Source organism: Falco rusticolus, chromosome 9 (genome assembly GCF_015220075.1).
Source record: "Falco rusticolus isolate bFalRus1 chromosome 9, bFalRus1.pri, whole genome shotgun sequence".
Classification (NCBI taxonomy): domain Eukaryota; kingdom Metazoa; phylum Chordata; class Aves; order Falconiformes; family Falconidae; genus Falco; species Falco rusticolus.
The window spans coordinates 28,951,580-28,964,621 of NC_051195.1; the positions used below are offsets into that span (position 1 = coordinate 28,951,580).

At 48.9% G+C, this 13,042-nt stretch overlaps 1 protein-coding gene across 4 annotated transcripts in view; it reads right to left on the minus strand.

Annotated features, from left to right (window-relative positions):
* LCOR (ligand dependent nuclear receptor corepressor) overlaps positions 1–13,042 on the minus strand; it is an 87,514-nt gene that overhangs the window by 11,725 nt on the left and 62,747 nt on the right. The gene's annotated exons all lie outside the window — the stretch shown is intronic.

Here is a 13,042-nt window from a genome sequence, read left to right on the forward strand (position 1 = left end):
CTTGTGTGGCGTGGTGCCTTGCCACTTGCACTGACCTTTGATTTACTGCCATTTAATAAAGTGGCTCTGCAGCTGATGGGCTGACTGTCAACACGCAGTGGCTGCCCAGAAAGGTGTGCTACAGCACAGGATCGCTGCCACTAGCTAGCTCTCAAACCGAGGCAATTATCATTTACCTGCTTGGCAGAGGCCACTAATTAGGACTTATCAGTGGAAGGTTATGGGATAATTACCCAGGGTTTGCATGAACTCATCAGGAGTGCCGTGCCAGGTACTGTTATCAAAACTATCTGTTCCCAATGGCAGCGGAGGTGATTCCCACCCAGTCCTCGCCAAACTGAAGGGGCCGCACGCCTTGGCACCGGTGCTGCCCGGTACAGGATCTTTGCCAGCAATGCCAGATTGCTTTGCAGTAACAGTTGCACTTTGCACCTCCTGGCCTCGTACCAGAGGAGTGAGAGTTGTTTCCCTCCCCCGCTACAGCCTTGCTCTCCACCCCAGCATCAGATGCCGAACTCACTTGCTTGGCTGGGTCGGGGGGGGCAACACTTACGGCAACGTTCAGGGCCAGGGTGGGGAAAAGCAGCTTTATGTGGAGTGGGTTTTCCCCTCCCCAAGCTGCCAGGCACAGGGCTTGACAGGTGGACAAGGAGGAAGAGTCCTGGCTTGGAGGAGCTGTCGGCAGAGAGAAGGAAGAAGGAACGCCAGGGACCAGAGCCAGCCATGCACGGTGGCAGCCGGCGTGCTGGAGCCGGCCCCGGGCAGCCCTCACCTGCTGCTTACTTACTGCTTGCTGGCTGCTCTCTTTGAACTGACAAGTGCCGCTGAGGCACCTCCAGCAACCTGCTTCCCCCGGCTCGTGGGATCTGCTCCCAAATTCAGCAAAGGGCAGGGAAAGGTGCCCAGGAGCTGGCCAGGTGGCAGCCGGTCTCCTGTTTGCCCAGAAATGCTAGGCTGCAGCCAAACCTGCCCTGAGCATCTGCTAGCCACTCCTCTGCTTTCCAGTTTGCCCAAAACTTTAAGCATAACAAGGCTTCACCTCCCAGTCACAGCCACTCAGTTTCCTTAAAGACTTCTGGGGCAGGGTTTCCCCCAAACTGCCCGGAAAGGCTGAGTGCTCTCGGCTCACCGAACACGCTCCAGCACTTCCAGAACATACTCCCAGGGTTAGCGATAAACAACGTACCTCGAGACTGCTTTACTACACCCAGGCGAGAAAAACGCCCTCCAGCAACCGTCTCAACTGGTTCTACCTGGCGCTGTGATGACTTTCAATTTGCAATGCCTGGGATTAGTTTAAATAAAAATGTTCAGGTACAACCTGGCCCCTCTCCAGAGCTCTGTATTGGAAGGGTTATGTCAGCCAGGATCTCTTACACAGCCCAGCTCCTCCCCTTGCCCTGCTGAATAACAAAGGGGATAAAAAACCTTTCACCCCCCTGCAAGAGGAGAGCTTGGAGCAGGGGGCTTTGCAAGAGGCAGAGCTCAGAACAGCTTTTTCTCCACCTTTGCAAAGAGGGCGGTTGCTTTCCTCTTACCTGCTTGCAAGCCCAGCTCCTAAGAGCAGCAGCCATCTTCCCCAGCCAGCCTGAATTTATACCGGCAGCAGCAGAGGTGTGGCCCTGCCCTGGCCCACCCCACCGCCCCACTCGGGCAGCCTCGGGAAGGGGTTATGGTGGCGAAGCAGCCAGCTCCCTCCTTGCCAGGGCGCCCTCGGGTGCTGCACACAAATGGCTGCGAAGGAAGAGCCCATGGCACAGGGGAAGAGGTTGTCCAGGCGGGTGGTGAGGAAGAAGAGGCGAGCTACAGGCTGGGCGATGCCTGCCGAGGGAGGAGATTGCAGGGCTGTGTAGGGAGTCCCCCGTTTGGGAGAAGGGACCAAAGTGGCTGGTCACGGTCCTTCCTTGCCTTGCAGCAGCGATGCCAAACGCAGCTGGTCGCAGGTCACGCCTGCTCCGCACCAGTGTGCAGGGCTGGAAGAGACCCACATTCCACTAGTATGGTGAGGGAACTGGGGCTCCCTGGTCCTAAAGGCTCCCGGTGGCATTTCTGCCTCACCCTCACCTACTTTCTTCCTCGGAAGCGTGACTGAGTCCGGTGCTCATTTTCACCTTATCTGCCCCACTGTACTCCAAGAAGCCAATCTGAGATACACACAGCCTGTCAAGCTGTAGATTTTAAAAACAGGTAAATATTTTTCCTCCTTGATAAAGGAAATAAATCCATTCAGCTTTGATGCCTTTTGTCCTTAGAAGACCCATCTCATACTCAGTGACACAGTTCACCTGCTTCTGTGGGCGTGGTGTGCTCGGGGTCCTCTGCTTTCACATCACTTTGGCTCAAAGATGGGCTGCAACTTCTCACCTTGAACCACCTGCTCCTTCCCCAGTCCATCCCTGTTTGGAAGCTGCAGGCAGCATCGCCTTTTTCTGGGTTTCAAAGGATAACCTTGAGCAGAGCTCTCCCTGCCACCTGCAGCCAGGCTCCAAGCATGGCTGAATCCCACCCCAGCCCTTCCTCTCCCTGTCCCCCCAGGATGCTGAGCGACAGCTTGTGCCTCTCCCTCCTCAGATCTCCCAGACACAGCTCTGTGCTCCCTGGAACCTGCTAATCCGTGTGCCTTGGTGCCTGCCCAGCATTTCCCACCATTCCTGTCTGTTCTGGCTATTACTACTAAATAAAACATGCCCATGGCCATCCTCTTGCTTGGCGGCCGATGAATGCAGGATTGCCCACATCCTCCCTGCTTAAGGCAGTTTTGGAGAAGAGCTTGTTTCATGCTCAGGTGTAATAGAAGAACTTATTTCGCATGCCCCACGGCTTCAGGCAGGGTTGCTTACGGACTGTATAAGCTGTTGCAGATAAACTACTTGTTTACGTGGCTTACAAGAGAGGAGAGGAGAGGTGAGCTGATGGCAGAGCTGAAGTGCCTTCCTGGGGGAAGGTGATGAGTACTAACAGGTTCCTTAGCCCTGCTGGCAAAGGCACAGCGGGAGCTGAAGATCGACTGGTGAATGCAGAGGATGGGAACTGGGAATATGGTTCTAAACAGGAGGAAAGATTGTTCTCAAGAGGCAGCCAGCCCTGTCTCTGAAGAGCCTGCCTTTTGGGAGGCACAGGGCAGCCCCACAGAAGCTGCTGGGCTCAGCAGACAAGAAGGAGCCCTGGGCTGCCCATACCATCTGCAGCCTTCTCCTGTGTGCCTGGGCTCTTCCCTTCCCACAGGGCTGGGCCTGAGGCTCTCTCAGCTCTGGGTGTGCATGAAGAATGTCTCAGCTCCCTCAAGGGCTGGAGAAGCCACAAGCCTAAAGCAGATCCATGGCCAGTGAGAGGCGACTTCCTGGGGACCCTCTACGCCTACAGCCAAGCTGCAAGTGCAGTCACAAACCTGTATGGGGTATCCAGAAGGATTCAGGGCGATGGGAGAGACGACCCACCAGCCAGGGAGCTTTCCCACAGAGCCTGGGAGATGGCAGGGCTGCCCTTTCTGGCTGCCAGCCTTGAAAGCTGCCTACGCAGTGCTGCGGCTGCTGGGGGCTCCCCTGCTCCTGCGCCCCAACATCCCACTTCCAGCCCCGCTGCGCGCCTCGCCCCGTGCCAGCAGGAGACACCCCCGTGTCACAAGCAAATCTTACCACCTGAGCCCCTCGCTACCTCCTGGCCCTTCTAGCTTTCCCAGGGCAGCCCTGTTCTCCTTCCCCGCCTGCCACAGAAGGTGTCAGAGGCATCAAGGGGCAGGAGCTGTCAGAGGCACAAACGGAGCTGTTGCTACGCAACCCCGGCGGTGCAGCAATTAATGCTGGGGAAAACGTGCTGTGCTCTAAAGCTATTTGCATAGCTGCGTGCTGCAATACATTTGTTTGCATTGTGCCTCTACTGTTTAGTGGAGTTTGAAGTCAACCCTCCCCCATCTCTTGCTGTGGGGGACCTGGGGCTTCCAACAAAGGCCACGCGGCTGGGGATGGTGGGGCTGGGGGAAGGCAGGGGTTTGTCTGTCCGTAACACCTATAGACTGCACAGGTATAGGGTTTACAGTATGGGGAGGAAAGCCAAGCTATCTGGATTTCACTCTAAGCAGCCCAGAGAGCTTTTTCCCACCTCACAGAGCAGGCTCCAGCAGTGCCTCCGACCCACTGATGGGGTTGCTACACCTCCCCTTTTGCAGTTGCACCAGGGTGACACTGGGCGTGTTCTGCTTGTGAATGTCAGAAACAGACCTTTAGGGGCAGCCCAGCCTGCCTCTGGCTGGAGAGTGCATCCTGCAGGGGGGAGCAAGGGGGGGAAGAAAGAGAGGGAGAAAGAAACCAGCTGGTTCATACCGACCTACCTGGGAAGCCAGTCTCTGAAAACCTGCTGATTGCCAACTGCAACCTTCTGGTTTGCCCTCCCCAAGTTTCTCACTATTGAACATGAAGCCTGTGCCATTTTGGGGTTTCTTTTTTTTAGCCCTTGAACACTGGTTTGATTGATTATAAGTTTACAGTTATGTTTTGTACCTCAGAGGCACAAGAAGCAGCAGCAGAACAAAAGTTCAAGGCTAAGTGTTTCTGTTCCTTTCAGACCACTCTAAGCCTCAGGATTATAGCTCTGTAAAAGAAACAAAACATAGCTATAAACTTATAAAATCCAATTTAGTATTTTTACAGGGATGACCTCTCCCCTCCCTCTTCTGCTGCCACACAGCTGACTCCATGGCAGTCAGTGGAGAGCTGCCTCACACCACCCAAAACCAGAGGTACCACTGGAGCACCTCACCAAGCTGAAGGGTGCCTTGGAAACCTGGATAAACACAGAGATTTGAGAAACATGGATGAGAAAGAAGAAAGCCTGACTTGCACGTGATGCTCTCCATCAGCTGAACCCAAAGACTTGACCATGCCCACTTTGACCCCAAGGTCCAAGGTAGCATGTCTCGCTGCCCTCGGCTGGCACCTCCAGCCTTGCTGGTTTCAGCCACTTAATTTATTTTTCAGGGCGAGTGGAAATGTCATTTTGAGAGACTGCAAAGGAGGAGCAGCCTCTTAAGAGGAGCTCGCTCACGACTGGCAGTCAGGTGAGCTGACCCCAGCCCCAGGCACGTTGGGAATCATGCGTGCCAAATGTGTGCTGGAAAGCGGCTGTGGCTGTAGGTTGCCAAAGGTGGGCTCGCTTTCCCCAGTGCCGGGGGGGGCCTGCATGCAGAGCCACACGAGGGTCTTACCCTGCAGAAGGGGGAAATAAGTCCTCTGCCAGCCCCGGTTCTGCTTGCTGGAATAGCTGTGCAAAAGCAAACACCACGGGGAAAGGCACTGGGCTGAGGCTGGAGGCGGCACCGTGTCTTGCAGTAGAAGCCCACACCAGTGTCACCGCAGTGGACACGGAGCCACGGCTGCTGCCAGCTCTCTGCCAGAAATCACTATCCAGGGAGGCAAAAGGCAACGCACGCTGTATCTTCCCTGCTCCATTTGACAGGCGGTATCATGCTCAAACCCATCTTCATTCATAGTTGCAACAAAGATCTTGTGCTTTGAGAGGTGGAGATGGGGGGACACTTTTCATTCTGCTGGCACTGCTCTGGGATGCAGCGATCCCTTGCAGGGGCTGGGCAAAACAGCCGTGGGCACGAATAGTGTGAGCCACTGCAGCAAGATTTCCTGGAGCTCATCTCCCAAAGCCCCGGTCAAAGGCTGACTCGGGATGTACTAGTTTAAATGCCTGTATTTCAATCCTCAGAAATATGCCTGGCACCTAACACTCCCCACACAGATGAATGAGTCCCTTCACACCTCTGTGGGTGCTACAGTAATTTTCTCTCGCTGCAATGAAAAAAAATAGAAGAGCAGCACAGAAAGAGCTGAGGCTCCACACAACAGCTAGGAAGGAGAAAAAGCATTTTTCTTCTCTAAATTAAAAGCTGAAGGTGTGCAAAGCACAGCCAAAGTAACTATGCAAGTATTGCTGCGGGGTTCTCAAGGCCCCCAAATTTACGCTGTCCTTGGTGATGCACATGGGGATGGACTGAGCTTGCATTTCCACTGAAAAGCAGGAAGAAACAAGTTATAGATGGTTTTGTTTGTTAGGGGCTGCATGTATTCATGGAAGTATCCAGGTTGTACAATAAGCCAATTGACTGGATAAACAACAGACATCCATCACAGATTCAGACTTTTAACCCTTCAGAGTAGTGTCTTTTAGTTTATTTATTTTTAAAGTAGTTAAATATTAAAAATCACCTCTCCCCACCTACAGCCAAATAAAAATCAAACAAACCAAAGATGGTTTTACATTAAAAAAAAAAACAATAGCAACCTCAAATAAGTTTATCTTTTCCATATTTCTGTCATCACTTCCTCCACTCCCACCTTCCCTAAATAACTAACCCAACCATATTCTAGAGTAGTTTATCATCACTTGTGGTACTTCTAATACAATATTTAATGACTAATTAATTAAAAATCTTACCACTGAGCTATTGCTTTAAAACCAAGGGAAATATATCATGTTGGAAACATTATTCTACATACTAGCTTCCAAAGCCTTTCCAGAATTGTCCTTGCTAATTTTTCTAATTATCAAGGACATCTGGGATCTCCCCTTTAAGGAAAAAAAAATAAATTACCATGAGTCTTTCTCTCTGAGGCAGTACTCAGCATCTTCCCTGAGCTAGGTGCTCCAGAAGAATAGATAGCACCAGAAGACCAGAATAGAAAACCAGATAGCACCAGAAGACAGATAACAAAAGTGTGCAGGGCAAAAAAAAAAAAAAGTTCTCACTATGATTTTCACAGGTTCACAGGTTTGCACATGTTTTTAAAATGCAGCACCCACTTAAGGCAAGGGAGAATGAACCACAGGGATCAGTCCTATGGAGCAGGGAGGGATGCCCTGAATGTCTTTAAGTCCCGAACGCATGCTGGCTCTGGCCCCGAGGTGAGGCAGGAGTGTGGCCTCTCCCCTGCTCCCCAGCTCGTTGCTGTCAGCTCCCTGTCTGGCCTGCCGTAAACTAGGGACAAAGCTCTCCCTATCCAGCCCTCAGGCACGCACCAGCAGCTCAGCTGGAGCCTCTGCAACCGCAGAGGTTCAACAGCTAGCAAACCCCGCACCGAAGGTGCACTCGTTTGCTTGCAAGCAGGACGTGCTGCACTGCGATAAATCCCACCGTGCCCTCCCACGCCACACCTACACTGCAGGGTGGAAGAAAACCCAAATGCATGCGATGCCCTCCCCGCAGACATTGTTGGTCCCAGCTCAGATAGGCACATTGGCTGCTTCTAGAAGTCTTCAAGCATTTTAAAGCCTGTATATATCCAGGATATGTATTTTTTTCCAATATGGATATATGAAAACCCAAGTGGAGCGCTTGCTGGAGCGCACTCAGCACAACCCTGTCACCAAAGCTTGGGAGGGGCCAGTGGAAGGCATTTGGAGAGCAGACGGTTTCTTGGGTGTAATTAACAGATGTTGGGGGATATCACCCCATTTCAGATAACCTGGAGATTCAGGTAATTTGGCCTTAGATAATCAAGGCCACACTGTTCATAGGAACAGTATCACAACTCCTAATGGCAGTGTTCCCCATGTGCCGATGCTACACCTCTTTGCACAAAAATGCCTTGTGAAATATGAACTAGCGGTTTGATATGTGTCTGTATTCTCTGTCAGCTTCCAGGCTAAGCTGCAGACTCTGTTTCTGATGCGCCACTTTGGCTGGCTACTTGGGAAATAGGTTAAGGCAGAGAAATGGATTGCAGCCCCAGATGCCTGGGGACGAGGCTGTCTCAGAGCTGACGGGCTAGGTAAGCTCTATTTTGAAAGTGGGTTAATTTAACTGCCATTCAACTACCATTAAATGATATAGGTTAATTTTATAGTCAGATAACTATTAAGAAACCAAAACATAAGGCAGGAAATGTCTCTGTGCATGCCAGTGGGGAGAGGTTTCCTCTGCGCTAATGCACACCCCTCCCCTTCAGCTCAAACCTCTCATCCTTCCATTTCTGCACAACCCTCACATTATCGCTTTTTTTTTTTAACCATTGCGTTACACACTATTGTCCTTCCTCCCCCTCTTAAGAGAGTCTATTCACCTCAAAAATTCACCTTGGTATCCTGGCCCACAATTATTTTTCTCCTTTGTTTATACTGTCACACATCTCCAGGCTAAGGGAAGACTAACGAATACAAACCTCACCTGACCACTGCTAATGTCCACTGAAAAAGGTCCCATCTCCCCCCCACATCAATTTTTGTCCATCTAAGTGGCAAAGTGAGGCAGGGAACAACACCTTGCTTAGCATGTAACATGCTATCACCACTAATACATCCAATTTTCTTTAGGGTTATTTACCATATTTAAAGCCTCCTTGATTTTAGCAGTTTACGCTTTATACTTGGACACTGCAGTTAAAATGTACTTTATCTTCGTACAATTTTCCTTCCTGCAGCACAGCGATAGGTATTGTTTGTTTGTTTCTTTATACTGGGGACAAAACCCACCAGTTGCTGGTTTGCCATAAAGGGAAAAATAAAAGGAAAAAAATTACCAACAACAGCTTATGCCTGCAAAGGAACAGATCCTTTGGAAAAAGCAGAAGTGACTCATCACTCCTCGCATGCAGCAAGGAAGGAGCGAGCACCACAGCCGGGCAGATCCCCCCCGAGATGCCTTCACAGATTGCCTCCCCCTGACTTCTGCACCTCCCTGGTCCCACTGTTCTGGCCAGCAGGAAAACGAGTCCCTAACCTTTGCAGAGGAAACTAAAGCAATGATGACCCATTAGCACATGCTGCCCGTCAAGCACTCACGGATCTCCTCTACCGCAGACATTTTTTATCGTATTAGCAGTAAGTGCACTATGCAAACCCTGAAAGCTTAGAGAAATGAACTCATGCTTAACCACGTGGTGGTAACGAGACCACAGCACTAACGGGATGCTGGTATTTTTACTGTGCTTTATATGACCAGAGAAATACAGAAGGTGACCATCCCCAGAAATCACAGCGAAACCACCTCTGAAAAATCCTCCTTGCAGCGACTCACACATTTAGATGGCGACACCAGAGCCCAAACCATGCACACCGTGGGGATTTTTTTACCCACAAAAGGCTGAGTACCAGATTCCCTGTTGCCCTGCTGAGGCCTCACTACTCTTACTAATCTTGCGAGGAAAGACCCTTTTTCCACTTGGGAGCTATAAAAGAACAGCCAAAACAGCCAAAACCCAAACCTGATCAATCTGCTCTTTGCAGCACTAAGCCACTACCTTTGTCACTTTGTGCAAGGTTACATTATTGATTTTAAGCTATGTTACTAACTATTATTCCTAATTTAATCATAACATCGTTAAAAGAGCCACAAGGTGTATTTCTTTTAAAACCAGAGTTATGCTGGTTTTGCTTTTATCCGTTAGCAATCCAGTCTACACTCGAACAGAAGTAAAGGCACCAACGTAAAGACAGGTATAGACAAGAAGGCTAGAATTAAAAAGCAGTTGAGCAGTCACCCTTACTGTACACCCTTGTGTCTAGCTATTCAAGAAAAGCCAACATGAGTCCTGAAACAGGAGCTAAAATCTACTTTTTTTTAATGCCTCAGCAGAAAAGCTCCTTGAAGGACAGCTAGGCAGCACTCCAGTGAGCAGTGAGGTCAGGTAGCTGTCACCATGGTCCAAAAGAACTTTGTTATTAGTGAACACACTTCAGGTACCAAGTAAGCTGGTTTAGCTTTCCCATCTCAAGCTGATGTTCGATGGCTAGAAATCAGGAGAAAACTTGTATTTCCATACAGAGTACACTTGTTATGATAGCTGCTTATTCGAAACCAGAATTCTACAATGTCTTTTTTGACAGCCTCCTTTCAAAGTCAAATAGTTTGAAACCACTGCTAACACCTCACACGCAGCTACTTGCTTTAAAGGCCTGAAAGGCATCTGAGGAAGATACACCAGCTGTGACCACAGCACATCTGAAAACGTGAAAAAACTATACCACCACTTTCACCTGAAGGAGGAACATGGCAGAAACCAGTGGATTCTCCAAGCAAGCACCTCAGGCTTAGATTAGAGCACAGGTCCCAGCACAGGTATCAGTTGTGTGTGTGAAAATACCTTCACACGTGTGGGGAAGCTCTTTGGCTTCTCCTAAGTGTCAGTTTTTCCCCTGCAGAGCCAGGGTAACTCTCAACAATTAGTGTCAGAGCCTTCCTCTAAAGCTCAGTGAGAAGAAAAGCACAGTCAACGGTTCAGCTTTAAGAAAGGAAACCATTAAAGCCCCTTTCAAAATCAGGAATGTCATTCCAAAATGAGTTAAGCAATCCCTACGCTTTATTAGCTGGGCAGGAGGGTTCTGGGACATGTGATGATGGGATCTTGGTGCACGTCAGCAAAAAGAGAAAACAAAAACAACTTAGCAGGTGTAACAAAACTGCCTATTTAGCACGGTAATTTCTACGGTTTGCTGATAACCTTGCACAGACAAACCACTCCTCCTGCCGGCCCAAGGCTGTCCCAGCTGCGCCCGGTGGCAGGAGCCCTGCAGAGGTAGCCACCAAGCTGTGCTGAGCTGGCCCAGGTGACAGCAGAGCGGGTGACAAGGCAGGAGCCACCGCAGGGGCTGGCAGAATCGGGCTGCTGGGCCTGCCACTGGCTCTTGCACAGGCTGCGGTGAAGCCTCTGCCCTGTCCTTCGCTGCATTACTGCGGGCACTCAGTAGGCTGCAGCCTGAGACTCTGGTTGGTCCTTTGGGAAGATGCAGCTGTATTTTCATATAGGCAAAATTTGCATTTTCAGGCAGCAGTGCTTATATTTCTACGCTCTGAAATATACCTGAAGCGCTTCTAACTTTAGCTGAGCTTTTAAACAGTTCCTGGAGATACGAGCTGTAGCCATCTCACACAAAAATCTGCCTTTTAGTCAAGTGCATATGGAATAGACCTCCTGCAGGGCTGCATGACACCTGCAGAGGAGGAGGAGGCAAGAGAAGATTTTTAGTTTTCTTTCAAATGTGATCTGTAAATTTTGATACATTAAGAGTGACCTATAAAAATAAGATGCAACTGTTTTGTGCTCCCTCTTCATGATGCTAAACCAGAGCTTTTAAAGGTTGTGTCGTCTGGGGTCTTCAAGGAGGTGGGGAAGAAAGAACTTACTAATTTACAATTCACAAGTGCGAAGTTGTTCAGATTTCTTCTGAATTTCCTGCTAGACAACTGAGAACATCTTGGATTTTAAGTCACAGAGTTGTTTGCATCAAATGTACCATATCAGGGGAAACAGTACTCCCACAAATGGGTTTGCTATCTGGGATCCTTCCAGCATTGTAACATCTATTAAAGGGTCTAGAGAATAACTGTATTAAAAAGATCAACTTTAATTTCTTCGCTATCTTCACTGTATCAAACTCCATATTCCTGGATTTGCCCCCAACACTTCAAGCTCTGTTCCTGAAATGGTTTTTGGTCTGTGCCCTCTGTTCCTCTGTACAGGAATCGCATTCCTACACAGGTCCAAGAACCTGCTATTCATTTTCAGTTAAAACCACAGTTCAGCAAGTACCCACAGCTGGGCATCTGCCAGAGCCAAGAAATTAGTGCTTTGCTGATTCTTCTCCTGATTCTTCCCAAATCAGGATTAAAATCCTCTCCCCAGACCCACTTTTGTCACACCTCTAGGAAATTAGGGAGCTCAGCACACTCAGGCAGGAAAACCAGCGGCGAACCGCCTTACTGGGGACACCCAAGCAATGGGGACACCTGAGCAAGCTTTGCGCTGCTGCTGTTTGAGCAGCCACGAGATGACGGCTCAGTTTTGGTTGCACAAGAAGATGAAATGGCGATGCTCAGCAATTTCCCGAATTAAATCAGCTTCACTCACAAAACTGAAGTTGATTTCCAACACAGGACCGTTTCACAAACCTCAGTGCTGAGGTCAGGGAGTTGCCTACTTTCAGGTCTAGTGCTAATCCCAACACTTTGCTGGTAGCGAGTGACCTGAGGTTTTCAGCTCTTCCCTTCGCAGAAGTACACATTTTCACCAACGGCGATCAGCAGAGGCTTCCATTTCACATCTGCTAGAGCATCTGGATTGCAGAAAGTGAACGAGGCGTATGTGGGGGTACAGTCCACTGCTGTTCCACGGAGGATGTGTTACTTCAGAAGGTGACCAGATATGCTCCTGCAGGTTCGGAAGAGGCAGCTGCCTCTTCCAGTAATGGAAGCAGCACAAAATGGAGCAGCTCAAAACCCATCCCAAGTCAAAACAAGCCGAGGTAAATTAGCAGTAGACTTTTTAAGCTAACAGGCCTAATTATGTTTCTTTTCTACTTCTGTGACAACGCCATGGATGCTTCTTTCTGGGTCTGGGTGCAACATCTTGCGCACTCTCATCATGATATGTATTTGTACTACAGAAAACAGCTTTAAAAGAAGAATTTGAGAAGGTGCTCCTTTAAGGCTGAACAACTTCAGCTTAACAGTGAGAGACCATCAGCAAGTCCTCCAGGAAAACCAGAAAAACTTGGTATTTCTGATAGTCGCAGAACTAAAAGTGTTGATTAAAAATGTTCTGGGAAACGCTTGCTGAGCGTAATACATCCTAAAGAATGGCAGATGGAAATATGGTTCATCACTTTTAAAGGCTATTTTCATAGATTTGACAGATGTATTCAGACATACCCAAAAAAATATGATAAATGCTAGTTTACAGCACAAGGCTTTCAAGCTATTTACACATAAAGACTCACTATTCCTGAGTATGTGTAAGATGCAGTCTCTAGTCAAACCAAGTTTTTAAATTACGAGAGATTTGCCCAGCAAAGCTAAACCAATGACCCAGCTACCTTTCCATTTTGCTTTTTGCTTTTAATACCAGTGTTAGTATACAAGGAATACAATAGTTAGTTTATAATCTAACAGCTATTTAAGTATCTTAAAAAAAGAAGGGGTGTGTGTGTGCACTGAAAAATCACGTTAGCAAACGCAAGCCTGAATTTGCCTACTTTACAATAACACAAGCTGAGAATGACAGTTTCTCAGGAGAAAACAAACCTGGGCTAGAGAGTGTGCAGC